A 14,756-nucleotide genomic window follows, 5' to 3' on the forward strand; every position below is an offset into this window, starting at 1 on the left:
AGAGTCGCAGAGTGTGAACCCGTGAATCGAGTAGGCACCGGAGCGAGAATTGTCGAGTCCATGGACATTTTAGGACTCAAGACCCTGCCGAGCCAGGAATTGAACCCTGGTCCCGGGCTGACCTCTGCTTCCAGGTCTGCCTCCTCTAACCAGTGAGCCACACTTCTCCACTTAACACACAGACTGAGGGTAAGGGAACAGCCTGGGGCATGATTGAGACTGGGTCAACCATATTAGCACAAAGGTCGGCAGATGCCATTCCAGGTCAATGACCAAGACTCTCATCCTGCAAAGTACAGTTTAAAGAATGGAATCTGCTCTAAATTTCCAGGCACTTCTGGCTCAGTTACCACAACTGGCAGTCAATTCAACATTTGTCACTTCTACTCTGCTCGTCTGCTCATTGTCAATGCGATAAGTCAAGAGGGTAGGGGGAAGGCAACCAAGGAACAATGTAAAAACAGCTTAAACCTCTCAACTGTGTTCTAGATGCCATTAGAACAAATTTAGAAAGGAGAGAACGAAGAATACATGTTCTGATGTACTAACATTTGAATATAAAGTTTTAGAAATTAGGAAAAATAAAAAATCACGATATCTGAATTACAGTTTTAAATGTACAAAAGACTATCTGTCTTTATGATTCAAATGAAAAATGTACCAACTTCCAATTTGTGATCAGTACTGTTATAAAGATACTCAAGACGAAGGTAAGTTGAGATGTTTATTTTTGTCTCCACTATTCCACCAGCAAAACCAGCTACAGGATCACGCACCACAATGTTCTCGCCCGCCTTCTACAGTGGGGCTCCCACAGCCAACATTCTAAGCCAGCTTCTAGATCAACTGAAGGGCAGGACCAACCGGCAAAGGAAAGGGGCAAAGTAATGGGCATCAGGAAAGAAGGCTTCCCCATCTAAATACAATATAATATATAAGAAATAAAATAAGAAGAAACAATATTAAGCAAGCGAATGTACGACATCTTCCTCCCAAAAATCATGAGGAAGGAAAAGTACTAAGGCACTTTTATCACAAAGTCTTTGTGTCATTATTAATAATAATATTATTAATTATAAGAACTGGCTATTGTGCCAACTGGCACGGGCAATATTCACAAGGGATTATTTACACAGGACAGGGCCACGTGGGCGCCTGTCAGAATCAGCACTTAGTAGAAAATAGAATATAGGATATAAAATCACTGTAGCACAAATTAGCAAATATAAATCACAACCACTAACTACTGGTAACAGGTAAGTACCACCTACGCAACCCTAAACACCTTAGGAGAATGTCACGCAGAGAACCAGGACCTCACTAGGACCACCTGTACTAGAAAGAACAACCACCTAAGTATCACAGTACAATTAGGGGTATAAGCAAGAACACATTACACATGATGCATCACAACATTCAGAGGTGTAGGGAAGGAAAACACATGATGCATAAAACATACATTCAGCGGTGTAATAACAAGGCACATGATGCATCAAAAACACATTCAGAGGTGCAGGGAAGGAAAAACACCTGATGCATAAACCAACACATTCAGAGGTGTAAAATCAAGGAAGACACATGATGCATAAAAACATTTTGAGGTGCCAGAACATAACTCCATAGCGCAAAAACACATGATGCCTAAAAACATTCAGAGGTGTAAGATCAAGGTGCGTAATCATATTAAATGCATTACATTTCCTAGCACAACATCACATCGCACAAAACTCACATTAGGCAATTACCATCACATAGATAATCACATTGCGCCTAAATGAAATCACATACCAGCCCCCATCTAATAAAGGGACTAAAGAGCCCTGTGTCCAGAATGTCAGGGCGCGCTGCCAATGTAGTGCCAGTCAGGGGTGCGCCACCGGTGCAAAACCTAAACGTTGCAGGTGCCCACTACTTGCTGGGCACCTGAGGACAATCCCAAGCGCCTAAACGGTGGAGCTGCCCACTAATTGCTGGGTAGCTGGGAAACAAAACTGCGACAGGGGCTGTCACTAGTCCCTAGAATAAATCTGCGCCCTCTGTTGGAGCCCCACAGGCTCTGAACTGCGCACGTTGGAGCCACACTGGCTCTGGGCATCACACATGGCCAAATGCTGGAGCCACAAAGGCTCTTGGGACAATAGTGTCCCTGTGGGAACCTTGAGGCTCTAAACACAAATGCCCCCAGGGAGCCTCATGGGCTCTAGACAAAGTTTGGGTGACCCACTGCCAACTGGGGCCGCCCTTAATGCATCACACTAAAATATGCCCCTACGTTGGAGTCCCCCTCTCTGGGGACTTAAAACTACAATGGCGCCACAAGCCTCTCAGGGCTCGCTTAAACCGGTGCGCTGCTTGGGGCATCTCGCAGCTCTGGGACACGGTGGGGCGGCCCACTGCCATCCGGGGCCGGCCTGATTCTGCCTCCCACCAGCACCCCTAGGCTTCTTCTGCTCCCACGGGGAGCGAAAACAGATATGCCCCACTCTGCCCGGCCCAGCCCTGACTCACCGTAGATAGGGGGGGCGGCGCCTCCGTCGGGCTGCTTTATTCTCGGGCGGCTCACTCTCATCGGCTGCGGGGCTCTCCCTCGATTCTGGGAGCCTCACTGCCCTCACGCCGGACTTCTCTCTCTCCCTGGGGCTCTCCCTTCACTCAGGAGCCCCGGGGGACCCGGCAGGCTGCTTCCTTCCCTCCTCTCGCGGCTGCGGTGGGGCGGGACTTCCAGTCCTTCTCCCGGTCGGGCCTCAGGGATTGGCTGCCTGGGCACACACTTCCGGGTCGTCGCGGGCGGGCGCGGCAGCCCGCTTCAGGCATTTGCAGGCGGGGTCTCACTATCCGAGGGGTAGGCTCCCTCAAGATAAATTAATAAAAAGTGAATACGCGGCGTGGGCAGCCGTGGAAGGGCATAACAGCGCTACCACGCGCTGAGGGGATAATTGCAGCGCTCCCAGCGCTATAAGTGAAATAAAGCACTCGTAAGCGCTAGCAGCAGAATAAAGCGCTCCCAAGTGGTAGGGACAGAAGTACAGCACTCCCAGGCGCTTTACAGCACAGGTAAAGCGCTTCCAGGTGCTTTAGAGGCAAAAAAAGTCTAGCAAAGTCCTTCAGCATCCAGGACAAGTCCATCAGGTATCCAGGGCAAAGCCAAGTCCCCCTATCAGCCCAGGCAAGGCAGAGGGGTCCCCCAGAAATCCTCCAGGCATCCAGGGGCTGGGCAGAGCCCACCCCTGGCAGATTCAAGTCAGAAACAAGAACATTTTGGAAGGGGACACAGTCCCTTTTTATACAGAGAAATCCTTTGTCTAGCAGGGTGCAGGCAATGTGAGAACCAGCTAGAACTGGTTATAGAGAATTCCTTTCACTGGCCAGGCTAGGGACCTCAGAGGCACCCCAGGGGGTGGAGCCAGCATTGTGTGGGGATAACCCAGCCTCATTCAGGACCTTCAAACCAGACGGTCAATCCACAAGCAGGCCCAGGCTCACTCCTCCCCTCACATCAGCATGCTAAACACTCCATTCACCACCGGGGCAGACCCTCCCAGACTCTTGGAGCCAGGCTTACCAGCTATCCTCAGCCAATCACACGCCAGACACAAATTACACAAATATGCCAACTTTTAGAAGTGGCACTTCTACACTAGACACAATCATGCGCAGCATTCACACAGTGAAAAAAGTGCGCAGAGGCCTAAAATCACCAACACCAGGTCACAGAAACAGGCTAGGAAAAAGCAAAAAGTCCCGGGGTGAACCTGCCAAAAGGGCTGGGTCCAACAATAATAATAATAATAATAAGAAGAAGAAGAAGAAGAAGAAGAAGAAGAAGAATAATACTAAAGCAGTATTTGTAAAGTGCCCAGCTATCTCGAGCACAGTGTCCCGGCACTAGCTCAGAAGACAGCAGAGAAGAAGAACGGGGCCCCTAACCCCTTAGCTTAAAGAGCTAGGGGGCATATCTACAAGGACGGCGAAAAATAGACGCAAAGCGCGCTTAGCCCTTTTCTATTTATTGGCGTCTATGGCTTGATTATATCGCCCTGTTAGCGCGTTATTTATAACACATTTCCCCAGGGCGATATAATTACCAGCTATACCAGAGATCGCCGTTTTACAGGGAACACTGCTGGTTTTCCAGTGATGCTCCCTGCAAAACGGCGATAACCTTGCTGATACGACCCACAGGGAGGTATCAGCACAATCCACCCCCATAATAGGTATGCCTATGTCTGAATTTTAGCAGACGTTAGTTTTTGGCGAAAACAGCGGTTTTCGACCAAAACTAACATCTGCTAAAATGCGTTGGCGGCCTTATAAATATCGCAATGTGCACATCAGCAATATTTACAAGGTTGTCCTGCTCAGTGACACCGACTTTGCATCTCATTAGAGATGCAAAGGTGGGCATTGGGTAAAAGGGTGCTAACATGCGCTAATGAATGTTAGCATCCTCTTGTTAATAGGGCGATAGTTTTATCTCCGCTGAGCGGAGATAAAGCCCTTGTAAATATGCCCCTAGGTTTTCAGTGCCTTTCTGAACTCCTGCTCATAGTTCAGCATGCGTAAGTGTGGAGGCAAGTCATTAAACGGTTTGGTGGTCCCCACCAAGAATGACCTTCCCTCCTGCCTAGCTTTGGAGAAGCCGGGAACACTGAGGTAGTGTCGGTGATCAGATCTTAAGGACCGCTCTTGGTGGTACAGGCAAATCTCTTCCTCGGATAGTAGGGGCCCATGCCCTGGTTGGCGCGAAACACAATCGCCAGGGCCTTGTATTTAATCCCCATGGCAATCCGGGATCCAAAGGAGTGGTTGGAGGTGCGGGGAGATGTGATGGTGCAGTGGGACCTTGTGGACAAGCCTGGCTGCAGCATTCCACACCATTTGCAACCTTCTGATTAGACATCTAGGCAAGCCCAAGTAGAGACCGTTAGCAAAGTCAAGGTGAGAGGTCACAATATGCATGGACCGTGATCATTCTGCTTTTTTCCGGCAGGAAGTACAGGAATTTTCTGATAGTTGTCATGTTTCCAAATCAGGTGGCGGAGACCTGTCGGACTTAGGCCGAAATTATCAGGTCTTGGTCCCATCTGACACCTAGGTTTTTGACTGAGTCTTTAGGCGCAGGTAGGGTGCTGAGTTCTCCTGGCCACCAAAGGCCAGCGGGCAGGGGGAGGCTTGGTTAAAAAAATAAGACAACCGTTTTATCCGTGTTAAGTCTTAAAAAGTTTCCGTTCATCCTGATAGCTATGTCTTTCATTAACAAAAGTTAAAAGGGAGGTAAAGGGAAAAGGCGTAGGCTCACCCTCCAGAAACTGATAAGTCATAAAAGATCTCTGAGAAACAGAGATCAAGAGCCTAGCTGTGTCCCCTCACTTAGCAGGGTTGCCCCACGGTGACATGCTTCATCATGGGGGCCATCCCTGTCCGCTGCGGACTGGGGCGTGCTGCGACTTACGAATTAAGTAGGAGCACTTACGAATAGACTATGTGTGGAGCGAGAGTTGTGATGTGATGGAGTGGGGTGTATGTGAATAATTAAAAATACCTGCCTAGTAAGCTTTAAATAGTTTATTCTTGCTCCTAGGTGGTGGAGTTAAAACTGGGGTAGAAATAGTAGGGTGCCTAACTGACAATCAGGCACATGCATCAAGCGATTTAGGAATCGCAAACGGTGCGAATCGCAAAATTCGGCCGTTTGCGATTCCCAAATCACTATTTGGGATGCATTATCCAAAAAGTGAAGAAATCGCTATTTTTGCGATTTTTTAAAGTGCGATAGGTTTTAAGGAATCGCAATTTTGCGATTCCTTAAAAGCAATGCATGAAACTGAAAAAAATTGCGATTTCGCAATTAGAGAGAAAAAATTACCATGAGGTTGGACCTCATGGTAATTTTGCGAAATGTTAGAAAAATGCAATTTTGTGCATTTTTTTAACTTTCATGTTGTGCACACACATGCCCTTAGGGCATGTGTGTACACAACATATGTGCATTGGTTGATTTCAGGGGTGCAACATGGTGTCCTTTGGACACCCCTGCACCCTTGAAATCGCAATCTCAATTTGCGATTAGCTAATTGCAAATCGCAAATTGAGATTGTCTTCCCATTCATTCCTATGGGCCTCTAGGCCCATAGGAATGAATGGGAAGGGATTCCTTAATTGCGATTCGCAAAATGCTAATCGCAATTAAGGAATTCTAAGAAATCGCAATTTATTTAGCGATTTCTTAATGCATAGGCATTTGCAATTCCTTAATTGCGATGCCTTAAAAATCGCAATTAAGGAATCGCAAATGCCGAGATTGATGCATGTACCTGTAAGTGTTTAGGTGTACCTATCAACTTCTGTCTGTCAACATGTTTCGTGCGTCCCCCAAGCACTTCCTCAGGACTTCACAGGGGCCAGCCCTGTGTTCGCCACTCCTAATATATGCCCCAATGATCTAATAGTGAAAAGAAATTTTAGATAATAAATGCTGCAAATAATAAAGCATGCATCCTGTACCTACGTAACAAATTTAATCATGTGGTTCCTGTAATAAAAAACAGAACATAGTAGTTACGTGGTATCCAGACCCCCAATATATGCACACAGATTACACAGATATTAAATTAACCAAATGGACAATGGTTATTTTCCATGTGGCTCGACAAAGTGTATAAGAAAAAACGTTTTCCTGCACAAAAAAACGTGGTTAGCACCTCGTGGTAAAGCAGGAACACACACTACTTGCACACTTGTGTACTTTATTTTACATACATGTGATCGGGCCTAACTGTGCCCCATGGACTCGGAGGGGTTCAGTATCCCAGCAATCTAATGGAAGGGGAAAGAAGCAAAGTTTTTGTGTTAATCCGATCAGGTCCTATGTCTGTAGGAAAAAATGCCGTAATGATCGGGCAAGTGTTAGATCAGGCAGAGCTATGGGGATGCTCTGTCAGCCCAACGTGGTCCTACGGGATCTGTGATCTGCACTTACTTGCTAGTAGGATACCTCCCTCTTTTCCACCTATGTGTGCGCCTCCGGTCCGAATGTTGTGGGACCGGGGACGGTGAGCCGTTTTTAACTTCTTTCACTCCACTCACTTACGCATTGTCATTGTGGAGGAGTGAGACGTGCAATGAAGTGCGCTTCAACTATGGCGGCCATGTTGGGTGTATCGATGTTATGATCCAAAAAACAAATTACTTTAGAAAGACTACACGCTATTCCTTGATAAAGAATTTATTGTGCATTGCTCATTCGAGCGGGTGTTACCATATAATTTACGACATTTTTGGGGAAAATTAAAAATTACTCTTAAAACACACAAGGGGAGACCGGGTCTATTTCGGAATGTCTCCGTGTGGCTGGTAGAGTCATGGTTAGTGTGCTTTGTGTTCCTTTCAAAGCACTAATATATAAACAAGAAAGTCTCCGTGTGGCTAGTGTTGTCATAGTTAGTTTGCTTAGTGTTCCTTTCAAGCACTAATATACAAACAAGCTACGTCTTTCAGACAATCTCTGAAAGAAATGATAGCTGCAGCAGAGTGATCTTTAAAGGAAAACACCAACTGTGTTTAACCCCTCTCCTAGTGATGAGAGCTGCCGGTGGAGTCAAATGAATATTGAAAAGGAGCGGGCACAAGGCAGAGCGCTTTCACAGAGGAGTTGTACAGGTGGAGAAAGACCTGTTGGCTGTGGATGTAAAGATATGAGGGAATCCACATCAATGCTGTCCCCTGGACACATATCTGCATTAGTCTTTCTAGCATGATTGAGTCGGACACAGTATCGAACGCTTTTGAAAGGTCGAGGAGCACTAGCATGGCCGAAGAGCCTCTGTAAACAGACAGACGGATGGAATCTCCTACTCCGAGCAGCGCAGTTTCTGTGCTGTACCCCGTGCGGAAGTCAGATTGCAATTCATGTAGTAGCACTTTGGCTTCCACAAAGTTAGCTAATTGAAGATAGGCTAATTTCTTTAGTATTTTCGTGGGAGCCGAAAGCAGGAAGATAGTCCTAAAGTTGTTGGGTACTTCTGGTTCGGCATTGGCATTCTTCAGGATGGGTAGTAGGTAGGCATGTTTCCATGCAGAAGGAATGGTCTCAGACCTAAGTGAGATATTCCAGATGTGATTAAGGACCCAGTGAAGCCAGTCGGCTAGTAGCCTGAACTGCCGAGCTGGCAAGGGTCCCCTGATGACCTGGATTTGCATTTCCGCAGTTCAGCCAGAGACACCTCTGTGGGAATCATGGAAAAAGAAGCAAAAAATGGTTGGTTCTTGCGGGGGCTGAGGATGTCACCCGAAGCTCTGGAATCCAGGAGCTGGGGGAAGGACGCATAGATCTGCATAATTTTTTCTACCTAGTGCACATGTCCTAAAACGGTCGAGCTTTTTTCAGCTCTAGTACAGTGGAATTAGTGAAAGATTTCATTATCCTAAAAACTTCCCAAGATGAGGTTTTTGTGCTTGCGATGTAATCAGCCAGGATGGGAAACATCCTTTACAACGCAACTTTTACCACGCAGTGCCTTTACGACGCAACTTTTACAACGCAAACCATTACAACGCATTGCGCTGGGGGGCACTCTAGGATAGGGAATAGGTTTAATTTACTATCCAACACCTTCCCTACTATCCACGGGGACTGGAGTTGGAATAGTAAATTAAACTATTCACTATCAGGCGCCCCAAAGCACTATGCGTTGTAAAGGCATGCCTTGTAAAAACCGCGTTGTAAAGGCATGTATGGTAAAAGCATGCGTTGTAACGTCATACATCCAGCCAGGATATCCCTTCTTTTGGATTTGAGAAATTTGTGGTATTCTTTCAAAGATTTTTTCATATGTTTTTGGCTTCTTGCGAGTAGTACTTTCTCCATTCACATTCCAATCTTTTACACTTGCTTTTTTTGCATCTGATTTCCTCTGTGAACCAAGGGGCAGATGGTGTAGATCTAGCGAAGCTAACGGATCTGAGAGGGGCAAATTTATCAAGTGCATCCGTTAACCAAGTATTCAGGCTCGCAGTGTTGTGGTCCGGATTGTTCATGAGGAGGGGCCTTGAGCCATCCAGTATAGGACCTAGGGTCTCATGGGTTGTCCCGTGTCAGTTCCTTTTGACTTCCTTGTGTCCGAAGTGACCCGTGGTGTGGTCTTAACGGGGAACCGGAAAGGGACAAGGCAGTGGTCTGACCAGATAATATGTATCGGCTTATCGACCCTCACCTCCCGCATATTCGTGCAGATAAGGTCAATTGTGTGTCCGGCTTTATGGGTGGGAGAAAATACCAGTTGAGCAAGATTGAAGACAGCAAGGGTCAAAATGAAATTCGCACTATGGGTGCAATGGGGGTCATCGACCAGGAGGTTGAGGCCACCTAGGACTGTAAAATTTGCATACCAGGTGGATACCTGGGCAATATGGTCTGCCAGAATCAGCGTGGCACTATGACAGCAATTCAGTGGCCTTTATAGCAGAAGCCCAAGAAGGAGAAGGTAGGGGTTCATTTAATACAGAAGGGAAGTCCTTTAATGCTACCAACTTGATCAAGGTTGGAAGTGGAAGTCTCCCAGGTGTCTTCGTATACAATAGCCACCCTACCTTTGTGTCTTTTGACCCCCTATTGGCGCATATTATGCTTTTTCCCGTAGGAATTGCTAGAGTAACCACAGGGTTTTTTGTCTTCCCTTAGCCAAGTCCTGTGAGAAATATGATATCCCATTTTTTATCTTCGAGGGATTGGTACATCTCGTGTGCGTGCTTGGGTAAGGATATACAGTTGATTAGGCCGGCTTTTATTTCAATGGGACTGGAATTATGAGGTGGATTGTGACCAGCCTCAGAGTCCTGATTGGTAAAATTGAAGTTAAGGGAGAAATTGCAGTCTGGCCAGCAACATGTCTCGCCTCTCCCTCCCAGGAGTGTCAGCACCTTTATTTTGCCTATGCACCAGCAACTAATTTCTCCCCCATCTTACCATTCTGCCACTGTTGATTTGGGAAAAAACAACAGTTGATGGACAGAATGCAGAACAATGTAACACATTCACCCCAGTACAGCCATCTGGGCCTAAATCCATCGATTTTTGTGCTCACCATGCCGTTCCAGTTTGAACACAGCCATATGCAAATCAGTCTTGACCCTGTGCCCCATGGGAACAGTCCAGCCCGAACTGCCAAGCCAGGTTCTCCTTGAACAGGAAACAAGCATCCTAGGACCTGTTTCGGGCTTTCAGCACTTATCAACCAGGATAGCTTCATTCCAGTGGCATGGAGAGCACGGGACTCACGTCAGAGCATACACGTCTCACTCGGGGTGACAAATGCAAAAATAACAATTGATGGACAGAATGCAGAACAGTGTAATGCATTCACCACTGTACAGAGATCTGGGCCTAAATCCTTTGTTTTTTTGCTCACCATGCCATTCCAGTTTGAACTCAGCCATATGAAAATCAGTCTTGACTGTGCCCCATGGGAACAGTCCAGCCCGAACTGTCAAGCCAGGTCCTCCCTGGACTGGATACAAGCATCTTAGGACCGGTTTCAGGCTTTCAGCCCTCATCAGCCAGGATAGCTTGATTCCAGTGGCATGGAGATCACAGGACTCACGTCTGAGGATACCAGTCCCACTCGGGGTGACAAATACCCCTTTGGTTTCGCTTTGTTCACACTGAGTTGGCAGGGTATGCCCAGAAGTGAGTACCTTGCTCACTCTACCACTGGATTCAAGATAGCCAGGCTGATGAGGATTATGAGTTCGAAACCAGCCCCAGGAAGCTTGTTTCCAGTCTAGGGAAGACATTGCTTGGCAGTTCGGACTGGACTGTTCCCATGAGGCACAGGGTCAGAATGATTTTCATATGGCCATGTCTAAACTGGGATGATGGAGTGAGCCAAAGAATGATGATGGATTAAACCCAGATCAGTTGACTGGGGGTGAGTGTTTGATTTGCTCAAGCACTCTGTCCATCATCCCCTTAGGTATCGCTGTTGATTTGGGCAGTATGGCTGGTGCTGGCCGTGATCCAGATGCGGACGGGCGCGGACAGTCTTGCCTTTGGCTCACCAGCGGCATGTCCGCTGCACAACCGTGTCGCCGTGGTGATTGAATAGCAGCCAGGCGAGAGAACTGGTCTGCTAACCTGAGCACAATGGCAGCGGAGAGTGTCACTGCAAGAGTGATAAAAAATGGCACTCAACCACTTTGTCTCCATGTCAGTCAATAGGCGATCAAGTACTTTGCTCCGAGTAGAACTAGACAAGGGTCTGCCTCCGTCACAGAGGGGAATGTCAGCACCGCAGAGGGATTGAGCGGCGAGACAAAGGTTAATAGGGGAGCAGAAAGGTTATTAAAAGCCCCTATTGAATTAGAACTCCTTCAAAACCAGCACATATAAATAAGGTTAAAAAGGGGCTGTGCACCCCGCAACACGCAGCAGTGCATAGCACAACAACAACAGAACATTTTAGGAGCAGGAGAAAAACTTACGAAGCCACTAGCAGGTACGTACGGGCAGCAACACGGGCTTCTAACACTGAAGTCTGCTGCACGTCCCTGTCACTGTGGTGATTAAATAGCAGCAGAGTAAGAGAGCTGGTCTGCTAACCTGGGCAAAATGGCAGCGGATAGTGTCATGGCAGGAGCGAGAAAAAAGGGCGCTCATTTAGGTGTATTTACAAGTCTTTTGCTTGTGTCTCGTCGGTTGACTGAGCAACCAGTGGATCACATTCAGGAGAGTTGTCATCTAGATCCTGGCATCTCGCAACCCTGTCCAGGCTCCAAATATGACCATTCTCGAGGACTACTGTTTTTTTGTTTGAGTTTTATGATCTTCTTAGGATCATAGAATTTGGAGTCATTTTCCCCAGCGTGTGTGGGTCTCTAATGGCCTGCTTCTAGGATTTGGTCCCATGCTTGAAATCATAGTAATCTTTGTACCTGGCTTAATGAGAAGTAATTCTGGCTTTTGCCGCACTTGAGTCATGCTTCACCTCTTCTCACCCACCAATCCGGTTGGCGTAGAACTTGGTGATGGGTTTCCTTCCATTAAGAGAAAAGAAAGGGGAGATGCCTGTGACTTGTTTGGGAGTAGTGTGATACCCCCACAACATATCCTGTAGTGCCCATTCTACGGACAAGTGGTTGAAGCAAGCAAGTTGGATGTTCTCTTTGATCATTCTGTTCACTCTTCCGACCAGGCCATTGGCCCGAGGACAAATTGGATAAGAGGGTAGTCATAGCTGCAGAACTGAATTGCACCCCATTGCTAGTAACAATGGAGGATGGAATGCTTTCTGAGTCAAAGGTTTCTCACAGAAAACCAATGAGAGCCTCAGTGGTTGTTTAGTTCACCACCCTAATGCCCACCCATTGGGAGTGATAGTTAGTACTAAGGCAAATTCTTTTGTTACTCCCTTTTTGTTGATTGGTCCAATGAGGTCTAGTGCCATTTTTTCCCACAATTTTTCAGGGATGGAAACCGGGATTAATGGATCTCTCTGTGTGTGTTTAGTTTTGTCACTATTAGTACATACATTTCAGTTCTTCACCTTAGTTTCTATCAACAAATCCATGTTAGGAAACCAATAATGTTCTCCGAGTCTAGATTTAGTCAAACTTCTCCCTAGTTGACCCTCATGTACGAGATCTGTAATCTTGTCTCTCAACCCTTCCAGGGTATTTTCTTGATGTTCCTCCAAACGCACTCCTGGTATAGGTTGATTTCATGCCAGACTTCCCAAAATGTACTTAATTCCTGACTGACTTTGTTGCATTCTTTAGGTCAACCCTGCAAAGTGTGAGTTTTGAGTTGGGTCTAGAGGACATCTTAACTGAGCTTTACAGCCCATTTAGAATGTCTTATGGTAGAAGAGTGGATTTCCAAATGAGGTATTCGGGGGTTACAAAATGCTCTTCAATGCCTAAAGGTGCTCTGGACAGAAAGTCTGCAGATGAATTGAAATCGCCTGGGACATACTCTAGTTTAAAGCAAAAACTTTCCAAGTGAAATACCCTTCTGGCCACCCTGGGTGTGCTATTCAAAGTACCCTTGGGATTTAACATGAAAATGAGAGGCTTGTGTTCGGTGCATACAGTGAACTTGATTCCCTGTGTTCCTGTCGTACTCCTTGTAGCTGCTGGCCCTAACTACCCTTGCAGTCCTGTAGTCCTCCCGCTGCCGCATTTACAGGACTACCCTTCCCAGGGGGCAAAGCGGCGGCCACGTCACACACGCGCCCGGAGGCGCCTTAATTCGTGCTCCTCATCGGTGGAGCGGGTGTTCCTGTCGTCCTGCTGTCTGGGAGTCTTGACCTCCGTACTCCTTGTAGCTGCTGGCCCTAACTACCCTTGCAGTCCCGTAGTCCTCCCGCTGCCGCATTTACATCAAAGCGGCCGCCGAGAGGAGGACTACCCTTCCCAGAGGGCAAAGCAGTGGCCACGTCACACATGCACCTGTAGGCGCCTTAAATTGTGTTCCACATCGGTGGAGCGGGTGTTCCTGTCGTCCTGCTGTCTGGGAGTCTTGACCTCCGTACTCCTTGTAGCTGCTGGCCCTAAGGAAGAAGCGTCACTGTTAGTAGCGGATACACCTATGCCCAATAATCCCCCTACTGCTCTAGGGAAAGTTGTGACGGCCATAGCCCAGGTGCATTCTGAAAGGTTCGATGATCGGCCGGATATCACTATCGAGAAAATAGAGTATGTCCCGTCTCCCCCAAGATCGGTTAGAATATTTAAAAAAGCAAAACCAAGACGAAGGGGGAAGTATAATTTAAAAAAGCAGATATAGCTAACCCCAAGAGCTGTCCTTCTCTGAACTTAACGACTGGTAAACGAGCCTCTTAGGGGCATATAGGGACATTGCCATCGCCTAACCAAACAAATACTATTGTAGAACACACTGGGCTAGTAAATACTGGAGACAGGGAGGATAACGGGGAAGCGTCAGAATATTTTAGTACTGATGTTTCCCTGTTGAGTACTCCTATTAGTCCCCGCGTGTCCTTGTCGAGTCCGTGTAATAGTTATGATGATGAAGGGCTATCAAATTCCCCTAGATTCTCTGCTCCATCTCCTCCTAATATAAATTATATGTCACCACCCAAGGTCAAAATCAAAAAAAGAGGGGGTGGCTCATTAAAGATCCAGCAAGCCAAAATACAGAAGAGGAGTTCTACTTCAACACTGGTGGATCTGGTAGATGTGGTCGATTCACTGACTCCTCCTATGGTCCCTTTAATGACAACCCATTGTTCTTTTAGTGAGGGTGGCCTCCTGGGAAAAATTGAAAGTCTGGTAAAATTACTAATACAGCCTCTTTCAGAAAAGATGATTATGTGTAACACGCACCTAGACCTGATTGATAAAAAGGTAGAAAAAAATACACTTTTATTATCGGATTTGGCGAAGGGGGTAAATATCATAAATCCTAAAGGAACATCTGCAAAAACGATGTCAGCAATTAAACAAGTCCCACTATGACCCACTCCCTCTATAAAATCAAATCAAGTTGGGAAAAAGCCAACCGGTCCTTCCCCGAAAAAAGTACAGACACCCACATTGTTGAAAAAGAAGCCTGCGCCTAAAATTCAAACTTTAAGTAAAGCAGGCCGCCAAGGGGGGGATAATTTGATCGCGGAAGAAAGGGCAGAGCCTTCGCAAAATAAGGCTATTAAGGAGACCGGGACAGGGGATTTTAATAATACAAACTGGCATTCACATAGAATAGTCGATTTACCGCCAGAAGCTGCTCCTTACGCAATTGT

The sequence above is a fragment of the Lissotriton vulgaris genome, chromosome 3_1 (assembly GCF_964263255.1).
Source record: "Lissotriton vulgaris chromosome 3_1, aLisVul1.2, whole genome shotgun sequence".
NCBI lineage: Eukaryota > Metazoa > Chordata > Amphibia > Caudata > Salamandridae > Lissotriton > Lissotriton vulgaris.